Source organism: Wolffia australiana, chromosome 2 (assembly GCF_029677425.1).
Source record: "Wolffia australiana isolate 7733 chromosome 2, ASM2967742v1".
In the NCBI taxonomy this organism is placed as follows: Eukaryota; Viridiplantae; Streptophyta; class Magnoliopsida; order Alismatales; family Araceae; genus Wolffia; species Wolffia australiana.
The window spans coordinates 15,385,481-15,397,801 of NC_135836.1; the positions used below are offsets into that span (position 1 = coordinate 15,385,481).

At 37.9% G+C, this 12,321-nt stretch overlaps 1 pseudogene across 1 annotated transcript in view; it reads right to left on the bottom strand.

Moving 5' to 3' along the window:
• LOC144716370 (naringenin,2-oxoglutarate 3-dioxygenase-like) overlaps positions 1-9,843 on the bottom strand; it is a 15,149-nt pseudogene extending 5,306 nt beyond the window's left edge. Inside the window, exons 1-3 of the transcript XR_013584890.1 lie at positions 9,736-9,843; positions 9,465-9,591; positions 8,478-8,570 (exon numbers count right to left, since the gene is read on the bottom strand). The product of XR_013584890.1 is annotated as a naringenin,2-oxoglutarate 3-dioxygenase-like (transcript). The remainder of the gene's footprint in view (positions 1-8,477; positions 8,571-9,464; positions 9,592-9,735) is intronic.
• Between the last annotated feature and the right edge of the window lie 2,478 nt (positions 9,844-12,321).

Below are 12,321 nucleotides of genomic sequence, written 5' to 3' on the forward strand. Positions count from 1 at the left end.
TGTGCAGTGTATCTCTGTGGTGTTTCTCTCTCTCCAGCTATTTGTCTCACTGATGATGCTTCTGAATTTCGTTTGGCAATTCAAAATCATAAATTCAACATCAATGGATAACTATGCTGTTTTCGAAGAAAGATCTCCCATCCAAAATTCGTGATAAATATTTTTTTGCAAAACAGGCTTCCACTGGCCATTGATCGCTTGCTGTGAGTACTTATAATTACAAATGATAAGTGCTCATCATTCTAGTTACTTATTCCCCTTCACACCATTTTATCTTTAGAATATAGCATTATACATAAACTATCTGATCATCTGGTTTCTATTTTTTCTCTAATGATCACATGATGTGTTTCTCAAGTGATTCTTAGGGGAACATTCTCTAAAAAAAACTATTAAGATGTATGGTGGGTCCTTCATAGGGTCTTATATATTACTTCCTATTATATATCTTGGCAAATTATTATGCTTAATATGGCCAATAATATTTCCTTTCAATTATGTAATAAAATAATACATTATAATGAACTTTTAAATATTTAAAAATATTAAAAAACTATTTATCCTATTGATCCTATTGTTGTAAGGAGAAAAAATTTCCCCATTTTGACCTTTTTAAATGCTTTTAAAATTCCATCACCAATGTCATACGTGACGTCCGGCCCGTCACGTCACCCATCTGAGACCCGTTGTCACTGTCACATCACCTGTCAAGGGTATTGCATCACAGACACCGTCATGAGACAAAAAATTTTCACACATCACCGTCACTTCATCCGTCATAGATACGTCACGGTGACGAGTGACGTGATGGATGACGTTTCTCGTTATCTATCAACTGCCATTGGGTGCTGAAGATTTTGCATTGTCAAAGATAGTGAACATCTCAGGGTCATGAGCCTGGTCTCTGTGACCATGCACTGAGGACTCAATAAACTCCTTTTTGGCCATCAGGAATGACAATGGTGGCATACCTCGATGTTGTGGAGCTTTGGGGGGGGGGCTGTGGGTCATTTGCAAAGTGAATGTAATCCTCAAGAGGATGAGCAAGATTGTTATAAAAGAGAAGTGGTAATGTTTCCAAACGCTGAAACTATAGCATTTGTTGTTGGCCAGATCATGGCATAATGTGATGGAGTTATTCTTGATGTGCATGATCATGAAGAATTCTTTTTGTTGACTTGGGGTCAGTGTGGCACAAAATGCAAGTGGAATTTGTCTTCATTAATACAGACTTGATTTGATTAAATGATCATTAGTAAAAATAATGATTTTCCCTGGTATATTTGATGGGCTGTGGGTCATTTGCAAGAGTGAATGTAATGCTCAAGAGGATGTGCAAGATTGTTATAAAAGAGAAGTGGTAATGTTTCCAAACGCTGAAACTATAGCATTTGTTTGTTGGCCAGATCATGGCATAATGTGATGGAGTTATTCTTGATGTGCATGATCATGAAGAATTCTTTTTGTTGACTTGGGGCCAGTGTGGCACAAAATGCAAGTGGCATTTGTCTTAATTAATACAGACTTGATTTGATTAAATTTTCATTAGTAAAGATAATGATTTCCTTGGTATATTTGAGGTTGTTGGGACGACCTCAATACCTTAATTGTTGAGCCAGTCATTTTTGATAGAAATAGTGGCAGAATTAGAACTTGGGTATCATAACCAGGTTGAACGTGTGGGCTTTGTTAGGATAAAGTTCTGATAGAAAAGAAGATGGTCAAGTAAATCGGTTAATAAAATCCTCTTAGTGTCTTATTTGGGTGAGTCTAGTTAAACTTAGATTTTTAGTTTATTGGGTTCTTGAACATTAGGACAATCTAAAAGGATTCTCTCACAAAGGTTTGGACTTAGTAGGGAGAGTTCTGGAAATGAACTCAATTCGCATAGAAAAAGGCCAAGATTTGAGGGTGATAGGGGTGAATTATCAAATTAAAATCCCTTATCATTGTTAATCTTAGCTTATACAATAAAAATTTATAAAACCCTAATTTAAGATTTATTGTGATAAGTATGAGTATCGTCCAAGGGAAGCTAGTAAAGCAATGCAATTATTGATCTACTTGAATAATTTAACCCTAATTAGGGTTAGTTTCATCTTCAATAAATATCCAATCACCCTAATTAGATGAAGACTTTAGAAAGGAGGGTAGAAGAGATGGGAAGTATAGAAGAAGTAAGGATCTCCAAAATTGACTTCTTTGATCCGACAAAAAGGATCAGAGGAGTCAAGTAGAGGGATTAAGAAGAAAATTTGGTTTTAGTGTGTTTTGTGGAGACTGGGAATCCAAATTAGCTCACTACTACCTCATAAAAATAATTCAATCTTTCACAGAAATTTAACGTTTATATTAAAAAAAAATTCATAATTTTGCAAGTGGAACAGTTAGATCAATTTAATACTCACTCCACTTAATCCTAGTAAGGGCTTGTACATGCCGCTCAAGCCAAGAGATTTACAATTTCAAACCAAGATCAAAAAGAATAAACACAAAATTCACTAACACATAATCCAAATTACACAAAAGTTCAAATACAAATACAATGAAGTAAAAAATACCAAATGTAGTCCAACCAGGCTAGTTCTCCTCTCTGTCTTGCAGCTGTGACGGAGCCCCTTCTATAATGACTTACTCAACTCAAATTTTCTGATTTTATACCTAGGTTAAATGGTAAAAATTACCAATATACCCCCAATAAAGATTATTTCAATAAAAGTCTCAAAGAATTTTAATTGGATCTTTACGCCTGCAATGCATGACCGAGAGTTTTTTAAGGGCATATTTGTATCCAAATTTTAGAAAAGTCCCTCCGCCTTTATAAATTTATTTAAACTACTATTTTATTCAGAATTAAATCTTTTTCCTATTTAAAAAATTCATTTCTTCTTTGAATAAATTCCCAAAAAATTCAATAAAATTCTAGAATGATCTATAAAATTTAGTAATTCATTCCCACATTAATTAGCATAAAATTTAATTTTTAAACCCACCATTTCCATTTAGATATAGTTATTCCAAATTCAAATAAATTCCGTAAAATTCATAAATTAACAGAAAATTAGGGTAAAATCAGAATTCACTTGGAATATTAATTAACATGTAAATATATGATAACTGATGGATATTATGTGGACGTCAAGCCAATCACACTACCATGATTATTTAAGTTCATTGAATAAATTATTTGCATTCATTATTATTCTGTGTGATGTTTATAATGAAGTCCATGAATACGTGCAATGACAAAGTGAATTATGATGAGATCATAATACAGTGATCACTAGTCTTTAAACATGTATTCTAAATATTCCTATTCGAGGATAGTCGAGATGGACATCGAATTATCCGGGTAGAATAGCACTAGCTGATCCTACTTATTCAATAAGTATAGCTGATCCTGTGGCTATTAGTGTGGAGACACTAAGGACAGATAGTGGATGCTCTTTAGAGAAAGAGTTCACTGAATTGATCCGTATGAATCCCTGAATGGTATTATACCTAAACGTCAATCAGGTTGTTTCAAGTCACGGTTGTATAAGTGATCCACTGACCTGAGACACCAAGGACATCTCGTAAGCGGACGACTACATTTTGACTGTGATATATGAGTCTCTAATCATGGGATTCAAATAATTTATAGATTGGATGTAGTAAGAAGCTTACGGAGATGATTGAGTGGTCAAGACGGGATCATCCGCCCTCGGTATAAGAGGAGATTGACTCGAGGAAGACGATGCAAGAAAAATCCCTGGCCAGGGTAGTGAGGATATTGGAGAAGGTGTTCTCCAATGATCCCCGTTACGCATCAGTACTAATCGAATGACGGATTAGAGTTTGACGATAAACCATGCTCTAAGTCATTCGAGAGTCTCGCGCGGATGATAGATTATACATATACGGAAACCGATGACGGTAAAGGTTCCATGAGAGAGTTCGAGACTACTCGGTATCTTCTAGAGCACGAGGTGTAGCTTGGCACCCCACGGGCTGGAAACTTAACCTGTTGATTGGGTTAAATCGATCCTTATTTAGTTAATCTATATGTTGATATAGTTAATTAATAAGGTTGGTCAATAAATGTTATTGGGCCATTTAAGTTATTAACTAGAACGATACATGGGCCTAGAGGGTCACACGCACAAGGTCATAACGGCATTGGTGGATATATTTTTCTTTGGAGGGTTTTTTGAGAAAAACCTTAAGTGAAATATAAAGGGGGAAAGGGGTCTCATTTTAGATACCCATGCAAGTTTAATTTGAGAACCCCTCCCCTCTCCACTCTCTTCTGCACTTCCAAGGAAGAGTGTCTTCATGGTGAGGAGATCTTCAAGGTTCTCAAGAAGAACTGAAGAAGAAGAGGTGGAGATCCAAGCTCCGAGTGATCGCGTGGATACTTCTAGAGGCCGGACGCGTGAACGGCTTCAGAATGATCTCGGAATGACAAAGTCAAGGGTGGAACGTGTTCCCCAAAAGGTACTACAACGTTTCGTTTTATAGATCGATTGAGAATCGATCGACCATGCTTCCGCATCCATGGAATGTGTTTTTAATGGATGAACCAAACTACATAACCCAACAATAACAACCTATTTTAAACTCTTTAAATGGATACAATTTCCCCATTACTTGAATTAAGCACAGTAGGGTGTTATCAGAGGGTCCTTTCAAGATCTTAGGTTGATCGTGATTAGGGATTAGGTCCGTAACAATACAAGTAGGGTTGACTCCCTAGTGCAAAGTTGGCCAGCACTTTAAAGATGTGGCTTTGCATGTTTTTTAGGGAGTTGTAAGAGATGGAAGTGAACCGTGATGAGGTCTTGTAAAAGTGGTTGGAGATTGAAGGGCATGCATGTGGGCCACCATAGTGTTCATAAGTAACGATGGTTGATTGATGCCTTCTAGAGGTGTGGGGTCAATATGATTTTGTAACTGATGACTATATATAATATGAAAGGGCATAATCCTGTTGGCCATTTTGGGGTTCTGTTCTATCCAAATTCAACATGTGATAGGAGGGGATCCAATGAAATGTGTGTTCATGCACAAGATGGAAGAAGATTACCGAGGCTTCTGTTCATCACTTTAATTTGCTCATAAATTTGAGGACAGAATGCCATTAAATATTAGATTTTTATTTCCATATGGTAACACAAAATTTTCCATAAACATATTTTGGTTACATGAGAAGCTAATAGCCTTTCAATGAGTTAAATGCACACAAAGTAAAATAAATAAGTTTCAAATTAAATTCTCTAATAAAATCAATTTCATGGATTAAAAATAAAAGATATCCCTACAAGAAACACTAAATAAAACAATGATAAAAACCCCATTTTTTGCAATATGTACTAGATTTTGAATGGCCATGTAAAGCATTTATACTTATGGTCAGTATCAGGAGTGATTTTAATGAAGTTTAATATTAAAATCATAAAATACCAAGCCTATAAAATTATAAAACCAACCATGTATAATTATTTTTGAAATCCATATATTTGCATGTCAATCTGAAAATTTTCTCTTTAAATATCCTTCTTACAAGAATTTCCTTAAGAAAGACCTTTCAAAATTAATATCAATTAAACGGTTTTGCAAATCAGGATCTTTTTTTTCCTTCAGATTATTCTAAAACATGTGGGCTCAATTATTTTCTTATATCTTTTCTCCTTATCAATGGTTGAGCTTCATGTTCCTCATTTTTAAAAAGATGTATCTGTGAAATATATTCAGATGTTTGTCAGAACATTTATAGACACACATATCACTTTGAATATTGAAAAGTAATGTCTAAGTGTGATAAACATCGTAGACATATTTTCACACTAACGTTACTACATTTTTTTCAAAAAATAATTCATCTCATTGGTGAAATTATGCTTAGTGAATATTAAACATAAATATTAGGCTTAGAGAACATCTGGTAAGGCTATAAGATCAAGTTAGGCCTTTTTTTACAAACTATCACTTCATTTTTTTCCAGATTGTCAATACTCCTCTGAAATCCCAAAAAAACAAATTTGATTTATTAAAGCATAATGGCCCATTAATTAGATCAACTAAATTATTCATCTCTTCGACATTTTTATTATTTAGTTCTATTATATTTCTAAACACATCAAAATGTGCATTATTCATGGGTAATAAAACTGCTTGAAAGGATCTAATTAAATAATGGATTGAATAATTAAATAATTATTCAAGCAGGGTTATTGAATAATGGATTGAAGTATAGAAATTCAAATTTATGAGTAATGCGTGCTAATTATTTAATCCAGATAAAGATATGATAAAATCAAGTCTAATATGTCTAAAACCATTTACAACATAAAAAAAAATAAAAGTGTGTTTACCTTAATTCATTACTAGTCCATTGGTGACTTCTATAAATGTCTATATCTTCTTAAAAAATTCCATTTCATGCTGGACTGAATAAGCTAATGGGAAAAATGGAGGACATTGCAGATCACAAAAAAGGAAATAGCCAACTTGGGGAGCAACTTACCAGAGATTAGACATAGTCGTTCTGTTCTGTTCGTTTAAAACGAACAAAAAAATTGCACAAACGAACCACACAGGGGTCTGTTCACTGTTCTGTTCATTTTGTGTGCGAATATTAGAACAGATGTTCGAACAAATTCGCACAATTCTCAAAAATTCGCACAATCCGAACAAATTCGCACAATTCTCAAAAATTCGCACAATCCGAACAAATTCGCACAATACGAACAAATTCACACAATCCTAACAATTCGCACAATTCGCACAGTTTGCTCAATCCGAACAAATTCGCACAAAAGGAACAAATTCGCACAAAGTGAACAAATTTGCACAAAGGAACAAATTTCCACAAAGGAAAAAATTCGCACAAATCGAACACAATTCGCACAAAACAAAAATAATTGGCACATGAAGTGAAAAAATTGCATATTTTGCTTGTAAATTGCATAAAATTGTGCAGAGTTGGGACAACATTGCTCCATATGTAGGTTAGTATGGTATGAACTTAACTATTCTAAGTATACTTAACTTAAAATATTCTAAGTTATTATATATTTAACTAATATACAAATGAGGGGGATAATAATTTATATGGATAGGTTAGTAAGGTATGAATTAATTTCTATGATGGTGGCAAACTCTCCAAGATGACAAGTGCGAATATAAATTTAATTAAAATTTACAGTAAGAAGAATAGAAATTTTAGTGGTAGAAGAATTTTTAATTTATAAGTGAGTGATTATTTCTTTTTAAAAAAAATTGAGAGTTATAACTAAAAATGAGGAAACTGATGAAGAAACGAACCCTACTAAACTATCCTACTAATCTACCACACTTGTTTAATTGATAAAAATAAATGTGGCCTTTTGTGAGTTTAAATTTTTGAGCCTAAAGTAGTTCTGTTGTGAGTTGTTATTACTCGCTGGAAGTTAAAATGACAAAATGATTGAGTCCATGCACAACGACAGTTACTACCTAAAAGATGTCCAAGTGCATTTAGGAAACGGTTACATATGGAAAAGTCCAAGTGCATTTAGGGAAGGAAAAAGATGTCCTGGAAAGTGCCAAATTAGTTGATAGAACATCAAAGCTGGAAGCCGAAACGACGGATGTGTTTCTTGATAACATCAATCATTGCTAGAGTAAAATTGCAGCGCTCCCAAAATTCGTTGTCATCCCATTCACTATTCAAAACTCTTTCGGCATTTGTCGCAGGGTTGAAGTCTTTTGTCAGGACAGAAACAATTTCTGTAAGCATGCGTTCATAGCCGATCACAGTAAATAGCTCTTGAATTGGGGAAAACTGTTCTGCGTTTCCCCCATCTGTATTGTTTTTGTGTGTGTTGACGTCATCACCGTCTGGTTCGGAGTCCGAGCTGATGATAGTAACAGTCGGGTCTTGGGATTGCTGTTGCAGTTGTCATTGTAGAAGTTGCACATTTCTCCGTGGGGCGACCCTACATCTGGTTCCTGCGCCCTTCATTGCAATGGATGTACCTGCATTTTGTGGGAGACGTCATAATATGTATGTGATGAATGATGACATGCAGAAATAATTGTGCTTGAAACCAATAGGGAGTCTAACAGAGAGCAGACCACACTTTAACAGACAAACATGACAGTGGAGGAGCATTTAAAGGAGAAATAAATGAGGACATATGAAAATTCTCAGTTGAAACAGCAATAAATTTTGTGGACCATTATGTGCTTGAACATCAATAGACAACGTATCAGTGACGTTCGTAGTTGAGATTCATGGCATACTTTTTGTTAGAGGGTAGTTCATGATTTAGAAACACTCACCTTGCTGTTCTAGGATGCGTCAACACGAATGTCGAATGGCCCATCATCTTGATCACTGTCTTCGTCCTCATCCGCTTTCAAATCTTCGTTGATGTACCATGACTTCAACATCATTAGGACTTCTACGCTCTCTGTTGTGAGTCGCGATCGCCTGTAGTTGATTACACGGGGACCTTCTGAGAATAGACGCTCACACACTGCACTCGTCTCTTGGACAGCTAGGAACTCCTTTGCAACCAATGCTAACGTTGGGTAAGAAAGCTGACCTGTTATGAGAGTAAAGTTAATCATATATGCAATCAGGACTATAAAAACTACAAATTTAATGTTACCTGTCGTCTTCCACCAATGCAACACCTCTGTGCCAAAAGTTCGGGAGGCCGTCGCATATACGTCGAGCTCCTCAATAGGATCAACTCTTTGTGGTAGTTCAGAGGGATCTAGTAGTTCTTGTAGCTCCATTTGTATGAAATCACTCGTCGTTGATGGAGCAGTTTGTTCGGTGGATCGACTCCCAACATTCCTGGATACCGAATATGACTCCATGATATTGCGAACGGTAGACAGTACATCATTCTTCACATGTGGATCAATCAAGCGAAGCTTCATGGATGGGTCCAGTAGAGAGGCAATAGTGAACGCCTCATTTTGTGTTAGTAAGGAGACATATTTCTCTAACTTCGCCCGCATAGCTGAACAAACATTAGATAAGGCGTTCCTTTGCCTGGCAAACATAGCGTGTCCAATAGGAAGCATGGAGGACTCCATAACTCCCACTCTAATACGCTCAAGTTGCCTCATCAGACCCTTAATAATGACTATACCCTCATTTGACGCCGGTGACTTGCTCTGAATAGCGACAGAGGTACCTTGCCGCAATGGTTTGAGTAAGTCAACAAATTTTTCAATAAGGTCCCACTCTGCGTCATGTAAAGAACGTTTGCGAAGCACGTTTGACATCATCATATCGATGACGAATTTCTTCTCAATGCATCCACGGAACATTTTGAAAGTTGAGTTCCATCTTGTAGGGCAATATATTGGGATCCTCCTCGTGTTTGACATATTCAACTGTCAGCAGTAGGAGAAATATTTTGCCTCTTTCTTAGACGATCCTCGTATAGTGACAACCACCTCTCTCAGGCGCCGAACTACGTCACCTAAGGAAATTGCTTGAGCAGCCGACTCCTCCGCATCGAAGACGTTGTTGATGTTAGTGAGGTTGACTTCGTCAATGAAGGTTGCCTCGGGCCCATCGTCGACGACATCGAGCGCCTTCAGTCCGGCCTGGATAACTAAGTTGATCACATGCGCAATACACAACACATGTCTCTTTGCAGTAAAATGGGCGTTCATAGAGCGCAACTCTCGTTCCAATGTCGGCATCATTGTTGTATTATTTGACGCATTGTCCGTCGTCACCGCGCAGACCTTTGCACTCAACTTAAAATCAGCAAGAACCTCCAACACAATCTCGCTCAAGCACTCCCCACTATGCGAGCCCTCAAACTGACATATGGCGAGGACACATCCACACATCTTCCATCCTGCATCAACCCAATGATCGGTGAGTCCTAAAAATGAGATTCAATTGGCAAAAGTCCAACAATCTAAAGTAATGGCCACTTTTTTGACACCCTCTAGTCGGTCGTGAATACCAATCTTCAACTCAGTGTAAAGCTTGAAAGCCTTTTCCTTCACAGCCCTTGCCGATGGGATCGAAATCTCCTCCTATGCGATGTATCGCAGTAGTCGTATGAAGTATTTCTTGCATACAATGTTCCATGGTGCAGCTGACTGGCATATGAACCGTACAAGCTCCTCTTTTGTCGTCTCCGACGTGCGCCCAGTGAAGTAAAGTTTTTCTGTACTTGGTCGATCAAAGATGTTCGCCACTGACGGTTGGTTAGAAGAGCTCCCTTCTTGAACCTTAAGTTCGTTATACTCTTTACGGTGCACATTTAGCAAATGTCGCCATAGCACCGTATTGCAGCTATACTTGTTCTGCTCTACTGTCACTGCACGACTCCTAGTCCGAGTCGTACATAAATTGCATGTGAAAACCCTAGGCGCCACCTCTGTGAAGTGTATCCGGGCAGCGCATTCATTCTTTCTCTTCCTCTTCTTTTGGGCGTGACCAACACTCCCCTTTGTCGACGCAGAGCTCTCAGACGAAGCAGAGGTATTCGATCGATGTGTTCTAGGCATCTTATGCTACAAGATCATCCAAAATTACGAGAAAGACAAATAAATCAATTGGGAGGCAAACATAGAGAGAAATCAGCAGAAATGTCACCAAACAGTATGTGATCCAATTTTACGCAACACATTACGGATACTTTGGTTTATCAAAAATATCATTGTCTCATAGATCTAACAGAAATACCATGGCTCTGAAATTTTAATCAAGGATATAACTTCTTAAGTAGACTCAAACATCATCACTTAAAGAATGCAAGACGGCAAGACAAACAAGAATATATGCTGACATAGAGAAATTGTGAATTCAGCGTAGTGAAAAGGAAAGAAGTTTGAAACATCGAGCCAAATGATCACGAACTAAAAAAGGAGTATTGGATAATAGAAACATATCGTAAACTACACAGCTCTAATTACAGTTGACTTCAGAAATGCTCCCAACGCTACTCAGCCGAATCCGCCCCAAAACAGTGATCATGTCGAGTGCATTGCAGAAGCAGAGAGGTTATTACACTTTACATTTGCCCCACATTCCGCACATGATAGTTTCTTAAATTTGACCCACATCCATTTTTCAGGCTTACTGATGGGGCGTAAATAACTTGAAATGTCTGTCATCACTAGAAAAAACCTTATCTAGAAGAGATCTATGCTAAAATCATTACCAAAAAAAACAATTATGACATCGGATCAGAGAAGAAGCCCAAAAATAAACTCGTGATCTGGGATATTTTCATTGAATAATTTCCATGACATGTGAATAATTTCCATTGTTTTCCCTTATAAAACAACATATTATACAGCACACGTGATCCGTGATATTGCGTCTAAAAAAGGAAATAAAAAGGGAAATCACATGGTGCCTCCATGTTAATACATGGAAAGTATCAAGTGATCTGTGATATCTGATACTATATGTAAATGGATGGCAATATATGATCGGTTAAAAGTTTATGAAGTTTGCATTTTAAATAATTTAGACTGTCTGAGTGAATCATGACAAATTTGGTTAACTTACATCATACCACATAATTTGGAGAAGATGTGGGAGAAGGAGAAGGGACAACGGAAGAGTGATTCAGAGAGGTGGAGACAGAGTATTGGACAAGAAGAGGGAGAGAAGGAGAGCGGGGAAGAAGACTGATTGAGCAACGGGGTGACCGAGAACTGGAGAAGAAGAGGGAGAAGGAGAAGGGAAAACGGAAGAGTGATTCAGAGAGGTGGAGATAGAGTATTGACAAGAAGAGGGAGAGAAGGAGAGCGGGGAAGAAGAGTGATTGGGCGAGGGGGTGACCGAGAATTGGAGAAGAAGAGGGAGAAGGGGAAGGGACAACGGAAGAGTGATTCAGAGAGGTGGAGACAGAGTATTGGACAAGAAGAGGGAGAGAAGGAGAGCGGGGAAGAAGAGTGATTGGGAGAGGGGATGAACAAGAATTGGAGAAGAAGAGGGAGAAGGGGAAGGGACAACGGAAGAGTGATTCAGAGAGGTGGAGACAGAGTATTGGACAAGAAGAGGGAGAGAAGGAGAGCAGGGAAGAAGCGTGATTGGGCGAGGGGTTGACCGAGAATTGGAGAAGAAGAGGGAGAAGGAGCAGGGACAACGGAAGAGTGGAGAGGAAGAGGGAGAAGGGGAAGAAGAGGGAGACGAGGAAGCATGCGTTCCTCGTGGAGAGATCCGACTGCGACGGCTGATGCGGAACGGAATGAGCAGCCGAGAAGGCAGACAGGGAGATCGTTGGCTGACCAGGGACGGAGGGCGCAGCCTAGAAGGGGGAGCTGGGAGAGCAGCGACGGATGAGGGTTGGAGAGAGAAGAAGG